The sequence below is a fragment of the Prosopis cineraria genome, unplaced genomic scaffold (assembly GCF_029017545.1).
Source record: "Prosopis cineraria cultivar Desert tree isolate PC_DT_omini unplaced genomic scaffold, ASM2901754v1 PC10, whole genome shotgun sequence".
Lineage (NCBI taxonomy): Eukaryota > Viridiplantae > Streptophyta > Magnoliopsida > Fabales > Fabaceae > Prosopis > Prosopis cineraria.
The window spans coordinates 4,640,858-4,649,395 of record NW_026555341.1 but is presented as its reverse complement, the minus strand read 5'-3'; positions in this window follow the sequence as shown (position 1 = coordinate 4,649,395).

The window sequence follows — 8,538 nt, the reverse complement described above, 5'->3', positions numbered from 1 at the left end:
GGTTAACATTATTAGATAAATCTCAATGAATGAATGAATGAGAGATGGATGAGCCTAATATGTTTATTTCTTTTAGTGATATATTTAATTTTCTATTTTTTATATTATAATATTTTTTTTAAAATAAAAAAATTTAAAAGGGCCGGCCTTTTTATTTTTGAATTTAAAAGGACTGACTCTTTTAAACTCAAGTTATTATTTTTTTTTAAATAGAGGCCTAAGTCTAATTATTTTTGAATTTAAAAAAGCCGACTTAATAGGGTCGACTTTAATTAACAGTTCTACTTGTACTAAAGACACAATGGGAAAAAGTGCAATAATTATCTTTCTCAATGCGTGGATATTATTAGGAAACAGAATATGCCAATTATTGCATGGTTTTAGCAGGAATTAATTATCTTTCTCAATGCGTGGATATTATTAGGAAACAGAATATGCCAATTATTGCATGGTTTTAGCAGGAATAATACTTCTGAAAAGAACAGGACAAAAGAGAAACCAGACTTGTGGTGGTGCTACCTCAGCTAGCAAATGTGGCTCTAAAGCAAAGCAGAAAAAGGTAATTGATGAGGATTATTATTGCTAATTAATGGACTGCATTATTCAAAGTAGAGTTAACTTTGGACAGTTGGGATGATGACACGAGGTGGTATTTTGATTTCTGGGTGTTGGCCAGAATTCTCTCTCTTTCTAGTCTCAACACAGTGAGAATGATGGAGCCCTTTGAAAACCTGGTTGCTCGATGGAGGGGACAAAGATCTGTGAGACGATCCTGTGGGACTTCCACTACCTCAAAGATTGAAATTGCGAAGAAAAAGAAGGGAAAGATAAGTTGTTTGTTTCTATGTATGATTACAAACTGTGGGCGCGTAAGCGAAAGGCTTGTTATTTCCACCCAGCGCAGTAGAGAAGTTAACGTTTCTGGTTTTCCTATCTCTGGAAATACAGACAATTCGCCTGCGCTTGTCTGTGATAAGACACGTTGAGATACATGAACGGTGTAAGTAGGCTAATTAAGGTCACGGTAGGTTTGGCCCGACCCGGGGACCAGGGTTAAGGTTGGTGGGTCTGCCCCGTCATCTGAAACCAGCCATTTGGAAAAAGGGAAGAAAAATGAATTCAATGCTGGCCTTTGATGCCCTGCCACGTCAGCCTCGTATCTTGCTTTATTGATTTGGTCATTTACTATTACGCTTCCATTTATTTGTATCATCTTGTAGTTTAGAGTGAAACCATGGGTTCCGTGGCGGAGTCCTCGAGGCACTCGAATGGGAGACACTGAGGCCTTTTTACTGTCTTTCGTCCGTTCAACATTGACAGGATTTAACACAGCTGATAAGGTGAATAAGCTTGGTCTCTGCTTTTTCTAACAAAAGAAAAAAATTACTTTAAGTTGTTAGTTTTTTTTTTTCTTCCAGTTTTTGATTCAATTCATATAATTTGATTCGAAATAACGATGCTTTGTTGAATTAAGAAATTAAACTGTAGAGTTTGTGTTGTTCCAAGTTAAAAAAATAACTCATTATAAACCAATTAATTATAGAAAATGACTTATTCTGAATTCCTGGATCAATAATTAAAAAAAAAAGATTTATGAACTGAAAGTTATATCTTTTATTCCTTTTAATTTAGATAGGTCTAAATTTAAAATCGAAGCCTCACATTTCTGTATCCTTATCTTATTAATTAAATGAATTGCTCTCACCAAACTAGAATATATAAGACATTTTCTAAAAGTTTTACTTAATTTAAAATATAAGGTATTGATAATTTTTATAATTATTTTTTTAAATATACTCTTACTTTATTTATTATTCTTTTAAAAAAATTGATATAATGAAATTTTAATTATTATTATTATTATTATTATTATTATTATTATTATTATTAAAGCACCTATATGAGGTATTTAAGGAGTGTAAAATTGAAAAAAAATTGTGACTCTTTTTAAAAAATTAAAGTTTTAATTAACATTTTTAAAATTGTATATTAGTTACCAATATGCGAAGTATAGTAGTATTGTTTATCAATCATAGATGACACAATTGTCTCTCAAGCTACCTACTTCTCTATCTCTATTATAAAGCACTTTTAATTACTTTATTAAAATTAATGAATGGTTTTTAAATAGTTAATCTTGTTTGAAAAATAATTAAATTTAAATTTTATCTATATTTAAATAATAAAATTTTAAATTTGCATTATATTCTTTCTTGTAGATAATGGATCTAATTAAAGAGATAATATTAGAAAATGTAACCTTCTAGAAGATGATTTATAATAAAAATAGGAAAGAGTACAGCTTAAATCAATTACTGACTAGTGATTATATTTACAAGGGGTAGAGAGGGAGAGAAAGATAATTTTTTTATTTTATTTATAAATCACATCATTAAATTATTATCATAAATTTTTTTTTATTTTCTATTGAACGGTGGAGAAGGAAAACACGTTATTAAGATATATATATTTAATATAAATAAAATTAAAAATTCATTAAATTTTTAAACAAAATTAATAAAATTTAAAATATTTATTGATACTAATAAAATATGTTAGAAATGTTTTATAAATATGATAAGAGAAATAAAAAAATCATTAAAAATATATAGGACAAAACTTTAGTTTTGCAAAACTTTTAGTATCTTCATTGGGAGAAGGGAGAGATCCAGCATTGGCACCATCAATTATAGATAACTTTAATTTAATTTTTACCCGCCCAATGTCCTGATATTGTGTGTACTGGGGGGAGGAATCTGTACAGCGATGATGATTTTCCAAAGAAAAATCACGTTTAAACTGCTTCTGTAGCGTATTAATTAAAATTCTCCAATCATTTTTGCATTCTTGGGCTACGCATTTGTTAGATAAGAAAGGTCAGTTTAAGTGAGCTCCACAAAAATGCATGCACGCCATCGGTCGCAGTCGCTTAACTCCGAGTTTGATTTTAGTGTTCATCACTGCGATAGAATTTAAATCATTCAAATCAGGTGTTTATTATTGTGATGAAATTTGAATCATCTAAATTTTAATCTGAATGGTTTAAATTTAAATTATTAATACATATTATATTTTTTAAAATATGATCTAGATTTAATTTAAAAAGTCTAATTTAATATTAAAATTTTTACAATTAATATATATTGATTATCTAGATATACTCTCTACAGTCCACACTTTATTTGGACTGTAGAAATTACATAAATCTGGATTGTAGAAAAAACATCTAAATAGTCAATATACAGTTGATGTACTCTCCACGGTTCAGATTAAATTTGAACTGTGGATAATATATCTGGATAATTAATATATATCAACTGTAAAAAAATTTAATATATTAAATCTATACTACATTAAAAATAAAAAATTTATAACTTCTATAAATTTTTATTTTAAAAAATATAATATATAATAATAATAATTTAAATTAAAACCATTCACATTAAAATTTAAATGGTTTAAATTTCATTTAGGTGATGGACACCCAACTGAGTCCCTTAACTCCTTTAATTCTACGTTAAAATTAAGATTTATCATTTTTTACTCTTTCTAATATTGAAAGTTTGAAACTTTTTTGGTTTCTTTCTCTGCTTCAAATGGTAGACATATACATAATCCATTTTAATTTATAAAATACTTTAAAATAAAATTTCATATATTAATAAAAATCATTAAATACATTTTATAATCTGATTTTTTTAAGATAAAAATATAAAATTTTAAAAATATTTTTTATTTAATACTCTATTGGTAAAAGACTATTGAAAAGAGATAAGATATGGGAATGTTAATTTTAAAAAAATATCATTAATAAAATTTTATTTTTATTAAAGTGTCTTGTATTTTGAAATGTTAAATTTTTGTTAAATATTTTATAATTTAAGATGGATGAAGTATTGATTTTTTACAACTTCAACTCCAAGCACAAAATTTATTCGCTTTTTAATAAGGATGTGGATTATATAGTCAAACATTACAATTGTTTAGAAAATAGTGGGGTATTAAATGTGATTAAGGATGGTCAAATGTATGATTCGGTTTGAATTTGATCAAAATATAAATCAAACTAAATTAACAAGTTTGCACAAAGATTGACACTTGATAAGTTTTTTATCAAGGTTGGTTTGGTTTAGTTTTTAGGCAGTTTGATTTATGCATGGATCAAGATTCAATATTTTCTTGACTTTTTTTTTTTCCTTTCATATTTCAAAATCAAGTCACATTCTCGACTTTATTAATTATTAATAGAAATAAATATCACATTTAAAATAAAAATATTTAAATTTTGTTATTAATAAACATCATAATATGTGCGTTATAAGTAATGTCAACATGGGTTAAATTTCTTTACAAATTATCTCAAGGTCCATAGTAAAAAAATTGTTTTAAATCAGTAAAAGGAAAATGTGTTTCTATAGCATGTAGCGAAGTATTTGACTCTCCTTAGCCAGTAATAGCAATACACCTCTCCTTAGTATGGACCATCTTTTAATTTAAAAGCAACTAGCAAAATTGAAAAAGTAAGCCTAAGGATTCTATTAAAGTATTTTAGGCTTGTACTGAACTTTAGTTAAGGTTCAAATTTAAAAATAATAAACACTAACTAATAATCTAATATTAATTATAAAAATACATTTAAAAATATAAAAAGTATGGTTAATGTTTGGTTAAGGTTTTTTCTTTTTTTGAAAAAAATCAAAACTTGAACCAAGCCATTTGGTTTTTAAATTTATAAAACCAAACCTTACTAATAATCAATTTTCTTCAATTCTAATTAGATCGGTTTGGTTTGATCGGTTATATTTAATTTTGCTCGCCTTTAAACGTGCTAGTCTCTCCTAGCATTTCTTATACCAACAAAGAAAGCAAGCGCATTTAATTGATTTTCTCTTGTATATTTAAAATAAAAATATTTAAATTTTATCATCAATAAACATCAGAGTATGTGTATTATAAGTAATGTTAACACGGGTTAAATTTCTTTACAAATTATCTTAATGTCTATGACAAAAAAAAAACTTGTTTTAAATCAATAAAAGGAAGACATGTTTCAGCAGTATGTGGTGAAGTATTTGACTCTTTTTAATCAACAACGGCAATACACCTCTCCTTAGTATGGACAATCTTTTAATCTAAACGCAATTAGCAAAATTGAAAAAGTAAGGATACGGATTCTATTAAAATACTTTAGCCTTGTACTAGACTTTAGTTGAGGTTCAAATTTTAAAATAATAAACACCAATTAATAGGTTAATATTAATTATAAAAATACACTTAAAAATATAAAAAGGCATGGTTAATGTTTCGTTAAGGTTTTTTTTTAATCAAAACTTGAACCAAGCCATTTGGCTTTTTAATTTATAAAACCAAACCTTACTAATGATCAATTTTCTTCAATATTGATTAGATTGATTTGGTTTGATCAATTATGTTTAGTTTTGCTCGCCTTAAAATGTGGTAGTTTCTTCTAGCATTTCTTATACCCAAAACAAAAGCAAGCGCATTTAATTGATTTTCTCCTATATGATCGGAATTCTTCTAACTTATTATTGAATGGGTTGGGAATATGAATTAGAAATCTTACATTTAAAATTTATAAATTTTAAATTATTTATTAGAATTATGTAAACATTTAAGTTATAATATTAAAATTATTTGTTTTGATCTTAAATAAAATTTTAAATTTCAAATTCTATTTTTTAATTTAAAGGCAGCTTAAACCACATTGACAATCCGATCCTAGTCAAAGTTGATGGTTCAATTTAGGTTGGTGTCAACCATCAAGTCCTGGTCAACATTGGTGGTCCAATCCTGATTGGCACTAATGATTTGATCCCAATTGGTTTTGGCAATTTGATCATGGTTAGCGTTCACAGTCCAATTTTGGTCAAAATCACTTGTCCAATCTCGATTGGCAGTGAAAGTTTGGCCCGTGTTGAAGTTGGCTATCTAGTCCTAGTCACCTAGTGGATGCCAATAGCAGTCAATCGAAAGTAGCGATGTCAAAGTCAAAAAGGTAACAAAGTCAACGAACAAACATGAAGAAAGAGAAAGAGGCTTTCATTGAAATTTAAAATAATGAGAGTTTAAAAAATATTTGAAATTACAAAAGGATCGAGGTATAATTTGAATTTGAATTTGGGTTAAATTTAAATTCACACATTATTAATTATCTAAATAATAAATTTGGATTAAGTTCAAATCTAAACCCACATTCATCCTGACATAACATTGATGAGTTACATTTTTCATTAAAAATATATATTTTATATTATTCTCATAATAAATTAGTTAATAATCATTAAATTGATATTATATTTTATATTTATCCTTATTTAATATAATGTATATTTTAAAAGTGAAAGGTTGAGAGATATATTTATTAAAGGTATTTTTAAACAAATTATTAATTACATATTAAAAAAATGTTTTATACTCTTTCACTTTAAAATATATTTTATTTTTGAACGGCCAATATTACTAAATATAATTTTCCTTGAAACAAAAAAATGTCGAGAAAAAACAAAAGTATATAGCTAGCAGCTAGTTTCTACTCCCTAACCTTTCAATAAAACGTTAATTTTAGTGTTTGCCAGTCAAGTTAAGATGTTATAAAATAAGTTGCATTTTAGGAAAATACATTAAATATCAAATTCTTTAAAAAATTAGGAAGAATAACAAGTAAATCCCTCCAAAATAACAAAAAATGACCATTTCATTCTATAGAATTACTTTAATATTCATTTGCAACTAATTTTATATACTTTACAAGTTTAATTTTATTAATGACTATAATAATTGAGAAAATTATTACTTTTTGTCAGCAATTTTCTTCAATCAACAAAGCCAAATTAATTTTATATAATTTACAAATTTGGTATAAATATTTGTAAGTTTGATTTTATCAATGACTAAAATAATTAAAAAAATCATAATTTTTTAAATTATAGAAGGTACTAAAGTAATTTTTAGATAAAAATCTAATTTTAAAGAAATCTCTTAAAATCTTATTGTCATTATCATATTTCATGAGATCAAATTATTATTTTTTATGTTAAAAGAATTTATCCGTCATTCTATTATAAAATTATGTTATCCATGTCTTTTAAAAAAACTGTACATTTTAATTATCTTTTGAAAATAAAAAAAATATTTATTTTTTCATTAAGTAAATTATATGCATGGTAAGATTTTCATCAATATGTCGAAAGGCGGAAAAAATATACTCGTTTTCGGATCAGAGTATTAATCCAAGTCTTAAATAACATCTTGTTTGTTATAATGAGAAAGTATAAATCAAGCGAGGAGCTTTTATTCATGTAAGATTTATTATATTACTATTACTAATTCCCACACCTGTTCGTCTCAATACGGAGGCGAGCATCCCGTTTACAGAGGACAGAGCGATGCTTCCTTTCCCACACGCAATGCCGCATTTGTGAGCCCGGGACCAGCGAAGTTTGGAATCGGTCACGAGCCGCACGTGACTGAAACTCCTTAGCAGCTTTTGACGTGGACATTTTTATCCACCCGTACAATATTTGATTGGTATGCGAGCAGAGAAAAAGCATTCGAGTAAAAAATTACTATGAATAAATTAATAATTTAATATTTTTTAATTTTTAACTTATTTATAATTTAATTTTTTAATTATAATTTACTGTAATTTAATATCTCAATTTTTAATTTATCTATAATTCAGTTCCTTAATTTTTATTTTTTTTTACATTAGCTTAGATTTCACATCAAAAAATAAAAGAAGGATATTTTTGAGTAATATATGAGTATTTCTTTAATATCTCTTATTTGATGAGAATAATTTTTTAAAAAAATTTAAAAATAAAAATTAAATTATAAGTTAGTCAAAAGTTGAGGGATTGAGTCACAGTAAATTATAATTGAAGGATTAAATTATGAGTGAGTTAAAAGTTAAAGGATTAAAAGATTAATTTTTTTAAATAATAAATATAAATATTATTTTTTTACATGCCATCCAATTTTCAAGCATTGACCGATTTAAGTCAAGCGTAATCCGATTATGAGAATGTAAAACTCTTCTAAGAATCAAGCTTTTTATGTAAACTAACCAGGGAATCAAGCTTTTTATGTAAACTAACCAGGCCTTACCCGAAAGGAAATACTCTCTCTATTAGAAAATATAAAATATTTTTTAAAGGGTTAAATGTTTAAAAATATAAGACATTTTTAGTCTGTTGAGATATAATTATTACTTTTTTTTTAAAAGTATCCTATTAATAATGACTTTCTATTTATTACAGAGTATTTAATAAGGATAAATATGAAAAGATAGAGTTAGTTATAAAGTAGGTAACTACTTTATTAAGAGAGTGAAATTCAATTAAAAATACTTTATATTTTTAAACGAGAATAAGTCTTGAACCGTTATCATTATTCGTTGGTATATTAATATAAATATAAAGTCTAAACAATTTTGCATCTAAAATTATTCATAAGTATAACTTGTCTCAAATCTTCTTACAGAAGGCTTTCTGGAGCAAGATGGAACCAGATGCATCT